At 34.1% G+C, this 18880-nt stretch overlaps 1 protein-coding gene across 1 annotated transcript in view; it reads right to left on the minus strand.

Moving 5' to 3' along the window:
* Positions 1–18880, minus strand: part of LOC131554218 (uncharacterized) — a 41860-nt gene that overhangs the window by 5720 nt on the left and 17260 nt on the right. The window lies entirely within an intron of this gene.

Consider the following 18880-nt stretch of genomic DNA (forward strand, 5'->3'; position numbering starts at 1 on the left):
GAGCTAACTTATTCATTTTCAAAATGTTCTCAGAATAATTAATCTATACATGATGCAGAATTATGCATTTTATCAAATCACATGAGTTTGTAAGAAACGGTTTAATTTTCCAAAAATATTTTTAATTATATTAATATAATGTACCAGATGCGGATCAGAGGGATGTAATGCCAGAGTAAAGTAAAGCCACAACTTACACAACAGATCTTTTTTCCTGACAAAATCAATATAATGCAATATTTCTATCTGCTGAATGTAAGCTTTTCCATATTCCAAGCTTGCCTGCTGCACTGGGGACATCACATGCATGTGCGAGTCGTGAAAATAAATCTAGAAATTATTTGATTGTTAGATTTTAAATCAGCGGGGTTGAGGCATCAAAAGTAACTAAGTAACTAAGCTGTTTTATGGAAAGTAACTGTAATATTATTACTGAAATCTTATTAGTAATTAGTTACACTACTATTTACTGCAAAAAGCAATATTACAGTAACTAAATTACTAGTAACTAGTTACTGCCCAACACTGTTCCCAATACACTCCAATGCACCTGTACCAACATACTTTTTTCTATTAATGGTTCTTTAATGTCCCGTACGGACAACGACAACGTTGCACTTGGAAATGTGGACTGCAGCCGCTTGGGCTGTCAAAATAAGAATTATTAAACGAATTATTAAAATGATCCTGTCCAGCCCTCAAAACGACACAAACAGTTAAAATGTCAACGTTAACTACATGAAAAGTAACAAAATGTATTAAAATAATTTCAATTCATACGTCACATATAAATCCGCAGCGTACTGCGAGACCGTCAAACCACCAAAATTCATTCTGGTCTCATGGCATTTACGTACCTGGGTGTACTTTTTAGCGTGACACGAAATACCTACCAATAAGTACATATCACTGCAGTTTCCAAAATAAATGAACATTTTCACACAAATTTACAGAGTTGCGATTAATAAAGCGTAATTTTCGCACAATTACTTGAAGAATATCATGCTGTGACTTCAAAACGATATTAATATGCTGGGAGATTTGAAAACTGATGCTTTTGAACGTTAGCATGGCACACATCCAGCTTCATATCTATGGGTTTTCATGGATGACGAGTTTATTCGGTAGCTCACGGAGTACGGAGACGGACTTATCGCGTTGGAGATATGCCCTACACCAAATCCAGCCCTAAACCTACCCGATAGTGTTAACAAATGCAAAACTGATATAAAAACGTATCAGCTGATGCAACTGTGCCATTTGAACTTCCTTTTAGCAGATTTTAACGGCTTTATCGAACCGTAGTTACACGGGATTCGAACCGGTGCTTCTCGTCTCCTAGAGCAACCTTTAGCGACAGTCCCCGGATATTTGAATTCTGAACCGCCGCAATACATATCTGAAGCAACGTAATAAAAAAAACAGCAATACGTACCAATATCTACGTAATAAAAGCGTGCCAGGGTTCACATATTGAACCTGTGTTTTAGCGCCACTCAGTGGACATTTGTATTTCAAACCGCAGCGAAACGTGCAGCAAGGTGCGTAAACGCGCAGGGCATTGAGAGTCGAAGCGTACAGAGACAATGAGCAGAGATGTTATGGATGATTTTATTCCTTCCGCATGCACTGACACATAAGCAGTGCCTTCACATTCTTCCACCAACTAACGGAACTGTCTGTGTTTTAGTGCATGTACAAGAATAAAACTAATATTATGCCAACTGTTTCCTACAGCGTTAATGTACAGAATAGATCATGTCAGTTAAAAGGGAGGCAAAACATTCTGCAGATGATATTTAATGTTGTGTCCGCTGACTTTAACAGCTTCAAGTTTAACGCACTCTCGTGCTCTAGGCTACAGGTTTATTTCCAAGCACCGCTTACTCCGCCTATTAAGAATTTTCGGCGATTTACTTATAGTAGTATTTGTAACAGTATAGAAAGACTACAAAGTAAACACAGTTTATCAGGGCCGGAGTGGGATCATAGACGTTGGAACAGGGGGGGCGGGGAGGGCGGGGTCAGCCAGCTGTTTTTTTCGTTGTTTTTGTTTTCCGTTTTTTTTTAATATATATATATATATATATATATATAAATACAGAATCTGAATTAAAATGTGTTTGATTTAAGCCTACATTTCAAAATTTTGTGTCATAAAATTTATTGTTTTTAAGCAAATGTTGAATTTAGCCAGAGACAGGCGTGCTCAGAGCTGTCATATATCACAACGTTTCAGTGTTTTCAACCACATACTGTTTATTTTAGGTTTCAGACATATAAATGCACATAAGTACTAAAAAAACAATGCATTTAGAGTTTGTAAAATACACACTGATGTCTATGGAAGAGGTAATAATAATCCTTTCCATTATAATTCGACACGTTTTATTCATATCAGATACACATTGTGTAAGTAACTTTAATGTTTAATCTATTCTTCTCCCAGTTCACCAGCCACTTACTTTTAAGTATTTCAGGAGAAGTGCATGAATTCACGTGTTGTAAATCCAACAGATCCGATTCTCTGAACTGCGTCTGCGGCACAAACTAACATCGCGGCGCCCATCGCGCATACAGCTCAACTAACGCGATCGTTATAAAGGTGTTTAAACAACAATACACTTCCACTTGCATGTATTTGACAATCGGAATATCAGATATTTCATGCCATAGTTAACACATTTGTGAATATTCTGAATAAAAAAGGAAAAATGACATAAAAGCAGTTTAAGCAGATCATCATTCATTCAGCGCTGTTGCTGCTGCGGTGTGTCACGTGACAAGCAATGACGCGTCACCATGGAAACCATAAAGTGACACATTCTAAATAACGGTCGCCCCCTCCTCCTCAAGAATCCCGCCCCCCCTCTCAAAATATAGTTCCCACGTCCCTGAGTGGGATCAATTTTCAGCCCGGGAGTGTAATGCTCAAGACCAGCCCACCACCATTTGCATAACTGTAAATGTTGCTAATGTACCTTGAGTCGCCAGGTCACGTGTGCTCGTTTGTCTTCTTGAAAAAATATTTTGTCAGTTTGGCACATTTGTCATCCTCCAATGCCTTTCTTTTTTTTAACCTGGCTTTTTTTTACTATATATTTTATTCCTCCCGCGATTAGCGCACTAGCATTAATGGTTTCGGGTTGTCTCCATGGCAACGACCTGGGACAAGTGCGAGCGCGCGCGCTCTGACAACAGAAAACGTCACATTTTACTGTTAAATTCAAATATACTAATATTAGCTTAGTTATCAGCCACAAAATAACTTATACACATTGACGTTATTCTGTGTATGTAAAAAATAAAATTTTTAATTGAAATAAAATAAAAAGCTCGGCCCAATTTATGAGCGGGGCAGAGCGGCCCACCGGGAATTCTCCCGGTTCTCCCGATGGCAACTCCGGGCCTGCAGTTTATCATTGTGCATGTCTGCGTTGGTGGCGCATCTTGTAAAACGAGTGCAGGGGTCTGGCAGCGACCTGGTTTCGAACCCAGTCCGCGGTGTTTCCTTCAGTCTATGTTCAAATGTCTGTATCCAATGTACCATTGATTTTCTCTGGATAATTGAGATGACTGGTATGCTTGGGGTGTTGTAAGGCAATGTCGTAAACTGCGCCATTATTTATCAAGGTTAATTTATTGCATTATAGAAGCACACACTAATTGTGTCATTAGCACACTTCAAGTTTATTTGGAATGCCATTGCAATGCATTTTAAAGTTACTAAAAGTAAGGGATAGTATGACCTCAGTTTGTTATTAGTATAATATTAATGTATGTGCAACACTCTTACAGTGTAATTTAATTGCAATTGTAATGTCACCAAAATACATTTGAAGTTTATGCTGAATGAATTCTGCATTTCAAAAATTAAATAAAAGAGTGGATATTTAAAGTGTACTTAAGTATACTTGGAATAGTTTCACTTTAGCACAAACAAGTGTATTTAATACAACTTAAGATGAACTTCAGCACTGCTTTTGCACAACTAAAATGCATTTAGTACAAAATTAGTTCCAATTTAGCAGACTTTAAGTATACTAATTTATACTGTGCCACAAATATATTTAGTTATACTAAAGTACATACCAATAAATTGTTCTTAAGTATACTATTTTTTCACTAGGGATGACTACTAATAATTCTGATTATAGTTATAACTAAATAAAACATTAAACAAAGTAATAATTATTGGTAATGATTATTATTAATGTATTTTACAGAAAACTGCAGCACGACCTGTTAACATGCAGGAGGCCAATAACTATAATTGTTTAGAAAGGTCTAAGGATTTATTATAAATTATTATGACAAAAAATAATTAACAGTAATTTCTTAATTTTTGTCAGGAAATTTTATGCATCCACTGGAAGAGAGAGACAGAGAAAAACTCCTCTACACTGGAGAACAACTTAGAAGTATTATTTTCCCTATTTTTAACCAAAATAAGGTATAGTGAGTAGCTGTAGCTGTTTCATTCATTCTGGTAGCCGGAAGGCGCCCTCGTGCAGTCAAACTCATAAAATGAAATACTCACAAAAATCATGTTGGAGGAAATCCCTAATATTGACAAAAGCACACTATAGCTGCAGTAGCTGAATAAAACGCCGATAGGACATTTTAACTGATGAAGAATGAAGACAATAAACATACGATTGTGACTAAATGGTGTCTCTCTGTTCTTCAAGCCATTTCATATATTTTTTTTAATATGCATAATGTATGTTTATAATGAAATGTTGATCTACATAGCCTTTATCACTGTATATATATATATATATATATATATAGGCAATATTATATCAATATTATAAAATGATTTTGCCTCATTCTATGATATGAAACTATAGTTATTTCAAACACTGGACTTTTTTTTTTGACAGCACACCACATTAAAAGAAATGATCATTCGTGTTTTCATAACCGCTGGCCAAACTCAAAAACGAAACTAAAATTAAAACATCTTTGAGAGCAAGGGGGCCCTCTGGTGTTTCAAAATCTCCCATGAACTGCCAAAATACAAGCAGCACATTACATGTCAGTGTGTGATCAGAGTGGCTAAAAAAAACTACTCTGAAAAAAACAGTTTTCTATGGCAAGCCGTTTTAACATTTAATAAATTTTTTTGACTATCCATAAATATAATTTCGGATAGTCACAATTGTAATTCCAGATATCTATATTGCAATTATGACTAGTCGTAATTGGAATGAAGATATCTACAATTGTATTGTGACTAGTCATAATATGCATTGAAGATATCTACAATGCAATTACGACTAGTCATAATACACATTCTGGATATCTACAACGCAATTACGACTAGTCATAATCTTCCATTGACTTCCATTGAAAAATATTTCCAGATATCTTCAAATGAGTTTTGACTAGTCATAATTCCAATTCAAGATATCTCTAATTGAATTGTGACTAGTCAAAACTCGAATTAGAGATATCTTTAATTACAATTCGACTAGTCACAATTCAATTAGAGATATCTCTAATTGTATTTTGACTAGTCGTAATTCCAATTGGAGATATCTCTAAATATGATTCGACTAGTCAAAATACAATTAGAGATATCTCTAATTCATAATTTTTAAAGATATCCGAAATACATTTGAAGATATCTGCAATTCATTTATGACTAGTCGAATTGTAATTAGCGATATCTCAAATTCGAATTTTGACTAGTCAAATCATATTTAAAGATATCTTCAATTGGAATTACGACTAGTCAAAACTCATTTGAAGATATCTGCAATTCAATTACGGATATCTCAATCAGATTTGTGACTAGTCGAAACTCATTTGAAGATATCTGCAATTCATTTATGACTAGTCGAATCATATTTAGAGATATCTTCAATTAACAATTTGACTAGTCAAAACGCATTTAGAGATATCTCTAATGTGCATGCAAATACGCCTTTGTTGAGCCCCGCCTCAAACATTCTATTTAACCAATCCTAGCTTGGAAACTGTTGTCTTCCGCCATTTTGTCTAAGTTTTGTATAATAAAGGTCCTGCGTCTTTAGGTGATTTGAAACTGTTTTATACAGAAGTAATTGAAAAGTATGTAAATAAAAATGTAGCTGGAGCATGTGTAAGGCTATACAGAGAGGACTTAAATAGTCTTTTGTCCTGTTTTGTATGGTAATGTTGAGACGTGTGTGCTGTGGATGAAATTGTGTTAGCCTTTATTTACAAACGAACACATGTAACCCTCACGTCAGCCGTTGCAACATTTGATATATTGTTAAAAGAATCGGAGTGTCTATTTACACTAAGGCTATTTATGTACATTATCTGCCCATCCTATGTGTCATTGGGGTAGTCAACAATGATAAATGACAACCTCTAATTATCAATTTCAGTGGTGTAGTGGGCAGCGTGTATGGTTGTTGATGCATTCGACCCGAGTTCGGTTCTGCCTCGTGCTAAAAAAAATTTCTCATGAATTTACACTCAATACCTTATTATTGCGTACTGTTGTATAATGTACTACAATACTGAGGTGCAGATAATTGCCTAAATAGTACAAAATATTGCTATTTTAACATAGTGTAAATAGCATCTATCACTAAGAAAATATTCTATTTGCACTTAGTGTAGAATCTAATTGCTATGTACACTTAGTGCAAATAGCCGCTGCCTAAAAGAATACACTGACGCTCATCACTGAACACAGAAGAATATCATCATCATAGATCTCTTACTGCAATACTCCCACGTTGTGGGCTATTTCCTATGGAAGCTCGTTTCCACCACTAAATAAAGAAATAAAAATGAATAAATAGTGACTTTTTAACCTCACAATTCTGACTTTTTTCTCAGAATTGTGAGATATAGCTCAATACATTGTAACTTGCTTAAAGAATTGTAAGTAAAAAATTCAGTGTTTCTGTGGATATTGTTTTCTTATAGCGCAGCTCACACTCAAACACCATGCTATATATGAGTCTAATACGACTGCCACAGGACAGAAATCATACATTTTCTGTCATACTTGCAGGAAAGTAATATAAAACAACAATGCAGGAACAACCATAAGTTTTCCATGGGCAAAAGCATTGTCTCAGTGTGGATAGAAGGCCAAAACTTTGAGAAAAAATGGTTTGGCTAGATTAATATTGATGTAGCCTAATATTTACATTTATAAATCTGATGACACTACTCACTCATGTTACTTTTACTCAGTTACTATAAGTATAGGATATATGAGTATATGAGTAACAGGACTGAATGTAACCGGATTGAGATTTTAGGAATTAGCAAATACCTATAATCTAGCCACATGGAGCACTGTACGTGCTAATATTATAAGAATACTCAGCAAATTCACCAAAGATTTGTATTTTTAAAATAAGTAACATCTAAGAAATAATTTAGGTAACAGGACAGTATATTTATAATGATGCTCCCAGCCACCGTTACAATATCATCAGTAGTGATTGCCGGCAGTTTATGACAAAAAGATTTATTGCTTTGACCTTTTGACCTTTCCCCCTCCCCCACACGGCCCACCCACATAGCGACCACCCACGTCGTGTTGACCCCTTGTCCCCGTTAATGCGTTCCAGATGTGAGGATTGGAATGCGTGAAATTCCTACGTCATCCGGGGATGAGATATGTTGTTTGTACAAGTGTAAAACCATAAATGAGCTGTCAAGGATTGTTTTGAAGATTTTATGCTCAACCGGTGGGGGTTTGCCCATCTGCGGCGCGCGTGTCCGGTTGCGTTCCGAGGTGAGCGCTCTCTCCCTCTCACTCTCTCTCTCTCTATGGAAAAAGATAATGGTTTTAAGGACAAAAGCAGAATAAATAAACAATTTTAACAGGTCAGTTTTAAGACAAACATATATTCTGTTGGTTGTATAAAATGTAATTAAATAACACTCCTAATAATGAGAAGGGATAAAAAAAAAAAAAAAATGGTCTTACATTCTTCGTGGAGAATCACGTCTTCGTGGTATACCAGTCGGCCTCAAACGTAGTGATTACACAAATTGTGTTTAGTTTAAGTTGGAAAAAGCTCTCTCTATCTGCAGAATGAACACGCTTGTGCCTGTCTGGGTGACTGTGTGTGTGTGTGTGTGTGTGTGAGACGCAGGCTACATTTTACCAGGAACGGAAAAAAGAGTTTGTCATGTTAGAAAAAGTTATCAAAAGGGGAAAACAATATGTATTTTAATAGGCCACACGTGTCTGGACATGTCAAATTTTTATGTTTTCCATAGACAATTCAATTCCATTCATTTAGTTGTACAGTAACAAATTGTTGCAAAGCAGTTTCTACATTATATTTAGAACCTTTAATATTTATATTTACATTACATTAATTAATTTCATACCGTATCATCCCCTAAACCTACCCATTGCAGTAAACTTTTATTTTTCATAAGCATCATTTAGTATAATTTATTTACATTTTTTAATTTAATTTTAAAAAAGTTATGCTCGTCGGTACAATCATTTGGAGTATTACTACACTCCATAGACACTCCATGACACTCCATAGACAAAATATTATTATTATTATTTTTTTTTTACTGTACGCCTACCAAAATTCTGCATACAACCATTTGTAATAAAATATTGATTGTAAGCTATCTTACTTATGAAAACTCAAGAAATTTCATCATAAATTTGCAAAACACAAGCAATGTGCATTCATGATGCTAACATATTATTGTAACACAGTTTGTGCTGAATACACTATAATCAGACTTTAACCAGTAATACTGTATATTTTTAAGATACTGAAAAACACAAATGTCAAATCTTCTACGGTGCTCCAGCGATTATATGTATAGCATACAGTATAAAAATAAACATTTCAAGCTAAAAAGAGACTCAAGTAACAAACTTTTTTTTTCTTTTTTCTTTTTGTAAGTAACAATCATGTTTCAGCAAAGCAAACCATTTATCACACAAGTATTTTAGTTTTTTCACTGACCACACATAAATGCTGTTTTTCTTAAAAACACAAACATGCACGTTCATGCTGCTGGCATACTATTGTAGACCAGTTTGTGCTGAATACAGTATAATCAGACTTTTAGCCATTAATATGCTTTTAAGACTCTGAAAATCACCAATGGTAATACATGGGAATCACATAAAATGTGATTATATGTAACATATTATATAAAAATAAACATTTACAATAGCCCGATGTTTTAATCCCCTCACACATGCGATAAAACATTTCGCCAAAGTCTTTCTGTATATTTAAAAAATAAACTAGCAATATTTTAAAAAGTTCCATATGTGAAGGTTCTGGGTGTTTGTCACAGCGTTGACGTATCTTTAAATCAAATGCGGAGATTCCTTATTTAAGTTTTGTCTTTTAGAAAATTTTATATTTAACTTATTTCAAGGCATATTACTGCTTAAAAAGCTAAAAAAAAAAAAAAGCGACCATATCTTAGAGTATTAGCCTACTAGGGTGAGCCTGTGATCTAGTTCTACACTTATATAGTTGTATATGGTCGTACTTTTCTGAACGTTCTTTATCAGCAGGGTGAAACATACCCTTAGCTGAAAATATACTATTGGTTGTCTACTAAGAAACATATGTAGACAGACCATATGATGATGTAACATCTTGCCTGATGGTAGCGTGATTTGAAGGGTCACGCCTTTGAAGAGCGAGTTTATGGCTTTTGCAGGAACCAATCCTTTTACCCATAACGTTCCGGCTCATTTAAAATGTTTGTTTAAGTCAACTACAGACATGTGAAAAGTCTTTACAAAATCGTCCATGTCGCCATGGCACACATTCTTCGGAGTTGTAAACTACTCTTGAATGAATCCGCACATGTGAGGAACACCTTATGCGGAGCAATGGGGCTCCCCCCTGAGAATATTTAATTACGCTTTAAAAAGCACAGAACAAGCTAAATGAATGTCAGACAGTATGAAAATACAATATGTATTAAATGTATGTATCTACAATATGTATCTACAATATTTATTAAACATATGCTTTGTTGTTAAGACTGCTTATTAATAGTGGTAATACTTTTAAGTTTTAAGGGTTCACAAGTCTCATAAATCTATATCATTTTCATTTATTCATTTATTACTTTTCTCATTTTTACAAAGGTTTCAATTCATAGTAAATATAAGGTCAAAACATGATATTACAAAAGAAATCAGGTTGACAAATGTTTTTAAAAATAGGGAATGCCATCTCCAAACAGATCCTCACACCCACACCCACACCCGCCCGATCACACACACACACACACACACACACACACACACACATACAGAGGCACCATTCAGGAAGGTCAGCAGTTCAGATCATAACTTTTTCCAAAATCAAGTATTGTGCATTTCTATAATACTTGCTGATTTTAAAGCATAAACTTACTTTAAAGTTTGAATAAAAGATTACCAAATGTAGTTTCATACCCGTTGTGTTCTAACAAAATCATTAATCGGTTCTCTTTGTTTTATACGATTTATTTTTATTACTTCTACGAAGGATCATGATACTTTTGTAAGTCTGATAAATATGTGATGAATACACGAGGAAGTGAGAATCAGGTTACCAATTAAGTTTGACACAATGTTTTTAAGAAAGGCAATTTATTTATTTTAATTATTTTCTTTTATTTCTTCTTCTTTTTTTTTTGAAAATACAACTAAATCAGATAACAGATTATTCTTTTTGACAAACTACATTTAAAAGTGTTTGATCTTGAAATGATTTATTCTTATTTTCTAAGGTCCACTAGACGAACCTTCTTAACTGAACAAAGAAAACATATTTTACATTCATTCATCATATTTTATTCAATATTTTTGTTCGTGTATCGTGGTGTCATGCCTTTGTCTAACGCTTTAGATGCATCAGAATGCGGATTTTTCACCATCCAACATGAAATTAAAGAGGTGTATCAGCCGAGCTTGTTTCAACTTACCATTTAGGTTATTATTTTTACTCACATAGATATAGAACAGATATAGAATAAACCTTATTATCCATGCTTTTCCCCTACAGACCCAACAAGGGCTATGGGGGGCACAGTTGTAAGTTCCTAGAGGTCTAGTTACTCAGAAAGTGTATACATCATATAAGAAAAGGGTCATAATGCAGACAGAATACAGAAAAAATCTATTGTGACTGACATTTTACTAAGTCAGATGATCAGGATTATGGATGACGTTGCACACATTTTGTTGAACTGTATATGTCATTACAATGACTGTAGGTGAGGCCTTCTCTCTCTTAGAGCAGTCAGCATTCAGTGTTTATAGAAATAAATGAAATGAAGAAAATTTCGACTTGAGAGCGCTTGACTAAGTCGGTATTACTTTTTGGGACAATTGTCCATCTCCATATCCGTAGGATGATAAGTCTTGCTGATTTACACGTACAACTGAAACATTTCTCACCATCAAGCTCAAAGCTTTTTTCTTTACGTCACTAGATTTAGACCTCTTGTTCAAGATAGCTGATGACGATATTCACATTTTATTTGTCATACCAACGACTCGTTTCTTTCAAAGTTTCCGTTTGCTATTAAATATTAGGCCTATGCGTACTACCCTTATAAGCATAAGCATTAGCATCTGCCTCTTGCTAAAAATTTTCTGTTTTGTCCACTTTTGGCGGATTTGGTAGAGGGACTGTGTCGACTTGTTGTAATGTAACCGCAATTAAGAACCATAACATTAAACTACATGCCCATGAAAAGGTCACAGACGTAGTCTTTTATACAGGAAATATGTTTGCACAACAGAAATATGTATCGGTATAACAAATACCTAATACTGAAATACTCTCTTTTAAATATATTTAATGTTTTTAGTTTTAGTGTTGATTTTGACGGCTTACCCCCAACAGCAGATACCACTCTATACTTTTTTCATTGTTTTTGTACAGTTTTTAGATGAAGACCATCCTCAGAGTTTGGTCAATCATGCGGCGAGTGAAAACGAGAACAATATAAGATAATTAAAGGAAAGTCAAGAGAGTGTTTAAACTGAGATTATGGTGTACAGATTACTGGTCTGTCTACAAAGAGGCCACACGACACAAGGCCTCAATCTTACTATTTCACTGTTACATGTACATCTATTTCATTTAGAGCGCATACAGTTACGCATTACAATTTGAAGATGGTGTGGAAGCAATATTTTCTTTGTACGTGTCTCTAAACGTGGCTTTAATAAGTAAATCACAGATGTCATGTAGTTGATTCATTGAAAGGTGCATGTTATTGACCGTTTTAGACGGTCTGCACCAACGCACAGACGCATGATTTAGGTATTCATCTGTCTAAAAGTTTTGATCTTGGGGAAACACGCACAACACCAACTGAGAGTTGTCATGATTGTCTGATCTTCTTTAAGAAAACATGCGGTCAGCAGTTTTTAACACGTCTTAATTCTCTTAATTTTTCACAATCGCAAATGTTTGTTTAGCTTAAATATTAGTTTTTTTTTTAGTTTTTTTTTTAGTCAGTAACAAAAGTGGCAGGCGTAATGCTTATATGTATTTTTTAAATAATTACGACAAAGTTACAGGTTTCCGGTACTTGGACGAACCCTTGACAGAGTGTTACTCAATCAGTCCTCTGCGTTGTCTTTTAATAAAATATTCCATTGAATGTCACTAAGACAAATTCTGTAACAGCATTCATAAATGTATATAAACGTACAAATCTTTATAGAGACAATAAGAACAATACGGTCTAACATCACAAACACAAATGCTTGTTCTAACTCTTTCACACACCAGACTGGTCCCTGGTAAGTACCCCTAAAACTGAGAGATATCTTGACTTTGCACATTCTTTCTGTTTGAATTTGTTTACCGCTCTTGTTGTATTTTCCCCATCTAATGGTAATTGTTAGGCCTTGCACTTTGCCCCCTAGTTTTTTTGCTGTCTCTTTGTCTATATTTCTGCTAATTTGCTTGATTTAATAAAACACGGCTTCAACCCACCCGTCATCTTCATTCGAGACATTTACGTTATATTATTAATATTGTCCTAGTTTAGATATCAGATACGAGACCTATTTCCGTCTACACACAGATTTTCTTTTTAGAAAATGGATAAATACCGCAATCAGAGGTTTTCACGAACTACTATTATTATAAATGATCTAATAATTTAAGAGAATTAAAGAGCAATTGCAATTCAGTTATCTTAAACTTTAGTTGTATGGCAAGCCGTTTTAACATTTAAAAAATTTTTTTGACTATCCATAAATATAATTCGGATAGTCACAATTGTAATTCGGATAGTCGTAATTATAATTTGACTAGTCACAATGACAATTAGAGATATCTGCAATTATAATTGAAGATATCTCTAATCGAATTAGAGATATCTCTAAATACTTTATGACTAGTCGAAATTGAATTTCAATAACGCGTCATACATCCGCACATGTAATTAGAGATATCTCTAATTCAGTTTCGACTAGTCATAACTATAGTTTAAGATATCTGAATTGCAATTGCTCCTAGTCGAATTGCTGTTGTGTGATGTCAGAATAGATTTACTCAGCTCCTCCCAGAGCTCCTGCTAACAACATAATAAAAGTCTGCTTTTGTTGTCACAGAGAGAAAAGCTACTGGATGAAGTGTTTCATGGATTATTAAATAAATCTGGATGCAGCCTTATGTGGTGAAAGGTCTCCAGCGTGCATGTATGTATAGTGCTGTGATTTTAATTGAATCATGTTGCAAAACGGACCAAATGCAGTGTAATGTTCAATAAAGGCAGAAAACCGCAAACTGCTCGTCTGAATTTATTCATTATATATTTAGAGTAGACATAATGAAAAACAATTGAATTATACAAAATCACACACATGAAAAATAGTACAAATAAATGCATGACAGACAAGAACAACGTCTCATTATCAGATGCAGTCAAAAAAGGTGAAGGCTGATTTTAAAATTTATCTGGCATTGATGACATTTTAGATTACATTACGTTGTGTATGAATTCAGGTTCACTTGTGTCATTATGGCAGCTTGTTTCCACCATGGAATAAAAAATAAAGTTAATTTGCAGCTTTTTATCTTATCATTCATTCTGACTTTTTTCTCAGAATTGCGAGATATAAACAATGCGAGTTGCAATTTCTTTATTTCTTTATTAATTAATGATTTCTGTAATGGCTTCTCTTCCTTTCTCGCCATTTCCGTGAGGGAAAGTATCTTTTGACACTACTCACTTGTTTAAGCTTGCTTGCATGATTTTATTGTAAAGAAAAGTGAAACTTAAAGACAAAACCGTGATTTCCCTATAAACAGTGTAGTCGGATGTAGGTCAAAAAACTGTCTCCCTTCCCTCTCCCATTGCCACATCACTTCCTGTTTAAGATGGCTACCTACAGGAAATCCCAAAAATGGGTGCAGTTCATCTCTTTACCACAGGGGGAGTACGGAAATATAATAACATATATCAATGACATTGAGTAACAGCATTAAATAGCCTTATGGCTCCTACAATTTCTTTATTTAGTGGCAGAAACAAGCTTCCATAGGAAATAGGCCACTAGGTGGGAGTACTGTATTGTGTTATAGCAAGAGATCCATGATGATGATATTCTGCTGTGTTCAGTGATGAGTTCCCGTGTAAATTCAAAATTTAATTCCAGTTTTTAAACGAATGCCACCTTATTGGGACAATAAAGCCCTCCCTAACCCTACCTGGGCCATTCCACTGAATGGGCACCATTTCTGCCCCCAGGACATTATAGGTACAAACATGCATAAAAATTAACTACAAAATACATTTTATCATTAAGCAAAGTGTCCTGCACATTAATATAACTGCAAATTTAAAATATATAATTAAAAAAATTATTAAAAACTACCTAAAACACTGAAAACATAGCATTTGTACATGTCCCCAGTGTCTAACGCTACATTTTAACATTAAATATAATGTTTAAAATCCTTGAGAAATTATTTTTGTTTTGCATTTTTTTGTACCTCCATATCCCATCTGTGCTTTAAATACATTTATTTCAAAATAAAATTACAGTATTATTGATGAAATACACATTTTATTCGTGTCCCCAGGTTTTCACGTTTTCTACATAATATTGCAACATCTGGATCTTCTGAAGGCAATGAAATGACCGAAAGCACATGGTCTTATTTTCTTTTCTGTATATTTGATGATATTGTAACGGTGGCTGGGAGCATCATTATAAATATACTGTCCTGTTACCTAAATTATTTCTTAGATGTTACTTATTTTAAAAATACAAATCTTTGGTGAATTTGCTGAGTATTCTTATAATATTAGCACGTACAGTGCTCCATGTGGCTAGATTATAGGTATTTGCTAATTCCTAAAATCTCAATCCGGTTACATTCAGTCCTGCTACTCATATACTCATATATCCTATACTTATAGTAACTGAGTAAAAGTAACATGAGTGAGTAGTGTCATCAGATTTATAAATGTAAATATTAGGCTACATCAATGTTAATCTAGCCAAACCATTTTTTCTCAAAGTTTTGGCCTTCTATCCACACTGAGACAATGCTTTTGCCCATGGAAAACTTATGGTTGTTCCTGCATTGTTGTTTTATATTACTTTCCTGCAAGTATGACAGAAAATGTATGATTTCTGTCCTGTGGCAATTACGTATTAGACTCATATATAGCATGGTGTTTGAGTGTGAGCTGCGCTATAAGAAAACAATATCCACAGAAACACTGAATTTTTTACTTACAATTCTTTAAGCAAGTTACAATGTATTGAGCTATATCTCACAATTCTGAGAAAAAAGTCAGAATTGTGAGGTTAAAAAGTCACTATTTATTCATTTTTATTTCTTTATTTAGTGGTGGAAACGAGCTTCCATAGGAAATAGCCCACAACGTGGGAGTATTGCAGTAAGAGATCTATGATGATGATATTCTTCTGTGTTCAGTGATGAGCGTCAGTGTATTCTTTTAGGCAGCAGCTATTTGCACTAAGTGTACATAGCAATTAGATTCTACACTAAGTGCAAATAGAATATTTTCTTAGTGATAGATGCTATTTACACTATGTTAAAATAGCAATATTTTGTACTATTTAGGCAATTATCTGCACCTCAGTATTGTAGTACATTATACAACAGTACGCAATAATAAGGTATTGAGTGTAAATTCATGAGAAATTTTTTTTAGCACGAGGCAGAACCGAACTCGGGTCGAATGCATCAACAACCATACACGCTGCCCACTACACCACTGAAATTGATAATTAGAGGTTGTCATTTATCATTGTTGACTACCCCAATGACACATAGGATGGGCAGATAATGTACATAAATAGCCTTAGTGTAAATAGACACTCCGATTCTTTTAACAATATATCAAATGTTGCAACGGCTGACGTGAGGGTTACATGTGTTCGTTTGTAAATAAAGGCTAACACAATTTCATCCACAGCACACACGTCTCAACATTACCATACAAAACAGGACAAAAGACTATTTAAGTCCTCTCTGTATAGCCTTACACATGCTCCAGCTACATTTTTATTTACATACTTTTCAATTACTTCTGTATAAAACAGTTTCAAATCACCCAAAGACGCGGGACCTTTATTATACAAAACTTAGACAAAATGGCGGAAGACAACAGTTTCCAAGCTAGGATTGGTTAAATAGAATGTTTGAGGCGGGGCTCAACAAAGGCGTATTTGCATGCACATTAGAGATATCTCTAAATGCGTTTTGACTAGTCAAATTGTTAATTGAAGATATCTCTAAATATGATTCGACTAGTCATAAATGAATTGCAGATATCTTCAAATGAGTTTCGACTAGTCACAAATCTGATTGAGATATCCGTAATTGAATTGCAGATATCTTCAAATGAGTTTTGACTAGTCGTAATTCCAATTGAAGATATCTTTAAATATGATTTGACTAGTCAAAATTCGAATTTGAGATATCGCTAATTACAATTCGACTAGTCATAAATGAATTGCAGATATCTTCAAATGTATTTCGGATATCTTTAAAAATTTTGAATTAGAGATATCTCTAATTGTATTTTGACTAGTCGAATCATATTTAGAGATATCTCCAATTGGAATTACGACTAGTCAAAATACAATTAGAGATATCTCTAATTGAATTGTGACTAGTCGAATTGTAATTAAAGGTATCTCTAATTCGAGTTTTGACTAGTCACAATTCAATTAGAGATATCTTGAATTGGAATTACGACTAGTCAAAACTCATTTGAAGATATCTGGAAATTCAATGGAAGTCAATGGAAGATTATGACTAGTCGTAATTGCGTTGTAGATATCCGGAATGTGTATTATGACTAGTCGTAATTGCATTGTTGATATCTTCAATGCATATTATGACTAGTCACAATACAATTGTAGATATCTTCATTCCAATTACGACTAGTCATAATTGCAATATAGATATCTGGAATTACAATTGTGACTATCTGAAATTATATTTATGGATAGTCAAAAAAATTTATTAAATGTTAAAGCGGCTTGCCATATAGTTGTGACTAGTCGAAACTGAATTAGAGATATCTCTAATTACATTTGCGGATGTATGACGCGTTATTGAAGATATCTCTAATGTAATTAGAGATATCTCTAATTCAATTTCGACTAGTCATAAAGTATTTAGAGATATCTCTAATTCGATTAGAGATATCTGCAATTATAATTGCGGATATCTCTAATTGTCATTGTGACTAGTCAAATTATAATTATGACTATCCGAATTACAATTGTGACTATCCGAATTATATTTATGGATAGTCAAAAAAATGTTTTAAATGTTAAAACGGCTTGCCATAGCCATATGCATTAAGCTTTGTGACTAGGCGAAATTGCATTGCAGATATCTTCAATTAACAATTTGACTAGTCAAAATGCATTTAGAGATATCTCTAATGTGCATGCAAATACGCCTTTGTTGAGCCCCGCCTTAACCATTCTATTTAACCAATCCTAGCTTGGAAACTGTTGTCATCCGCCATTTTGTCTAAGTTTTGTATAATAAAGGTCCTGCGTCTTTAGGTGATTTGAAAATGTTTTATACAGAAGTAATTGAAGAGTATGTAAATAAAAATGTAGCTGGAGCATGTGTAAGGCTATACAGAGAGGACTTAAATAGTCTTTTGTCCTGTTTTATATGGTAATGTTGAGACGTGTGTGCTGTGGATGAAATTGTGTTAGCCTTTATTTACAAACGACCACATAAGCCTCATGTCAGCCGTTGCAACATTTGATATATTGTTAAAAGAATCGGAGTGTCTATTTACACTAAGGCTATTTACATTATCCGCCCGTCATATATGTCATTGGGATAGTCAACAATGATTAATAATAACGTTTCAATATCAGTTTCAGTGGCTTAGCTGGCAGCGTGCATGTTCTTTCATGCGATCGACCCGAGTTCGGATCCGCCTTGTGTTGATCTTTTTTCTCATGAATTTACACTCAATACCTTATTATTGCTTACTGTTTTATAATGTATTACAATACTGAGGTGCAGATAATTGCCACTATGTCAAATAAGTAGTCTAAATAGTACAAAATAGTGCTATTTTAACATAGTGTAAATAGCATCTATCACTAAGAAAATATTCTATTTGCACTTAGTGTAGAATCTAATTGCTATTTACACTTAGTGCAAATAGCCGCTGCCTAAAAGAATACATTGGCGCTCCTCACTGAACACAGCAGAATATCATCATCATGGATCTCTTGCTATAATACAATACAATACTCCCACCTTGTGGGCTATTTCCTATGGAAGCTATTTTCCGCCACTAAATAAAGAAATAAGAAATAAATTAAAATAAATAAATAGTGACTTTTTAACCTCAATTCTGAGGTTCAATTCTTTTTTAA

This window comes from Onychostoma macrolepis, chromosome 15, assembly GCF_012432095.1.
Source record: "Onychostoma macrolepis isolate SWU-2019 chromosome 15, ASM1243209v1, whole genome shotgun sequence".
NCBI classification, from domain to species: domain Eukaryota; kingdom Metazoa; phylum Chordata; class Actinopteri; order Cypriniformes; family Cyprinidae; genus Onychostoma; species Onychostoma macrolepis.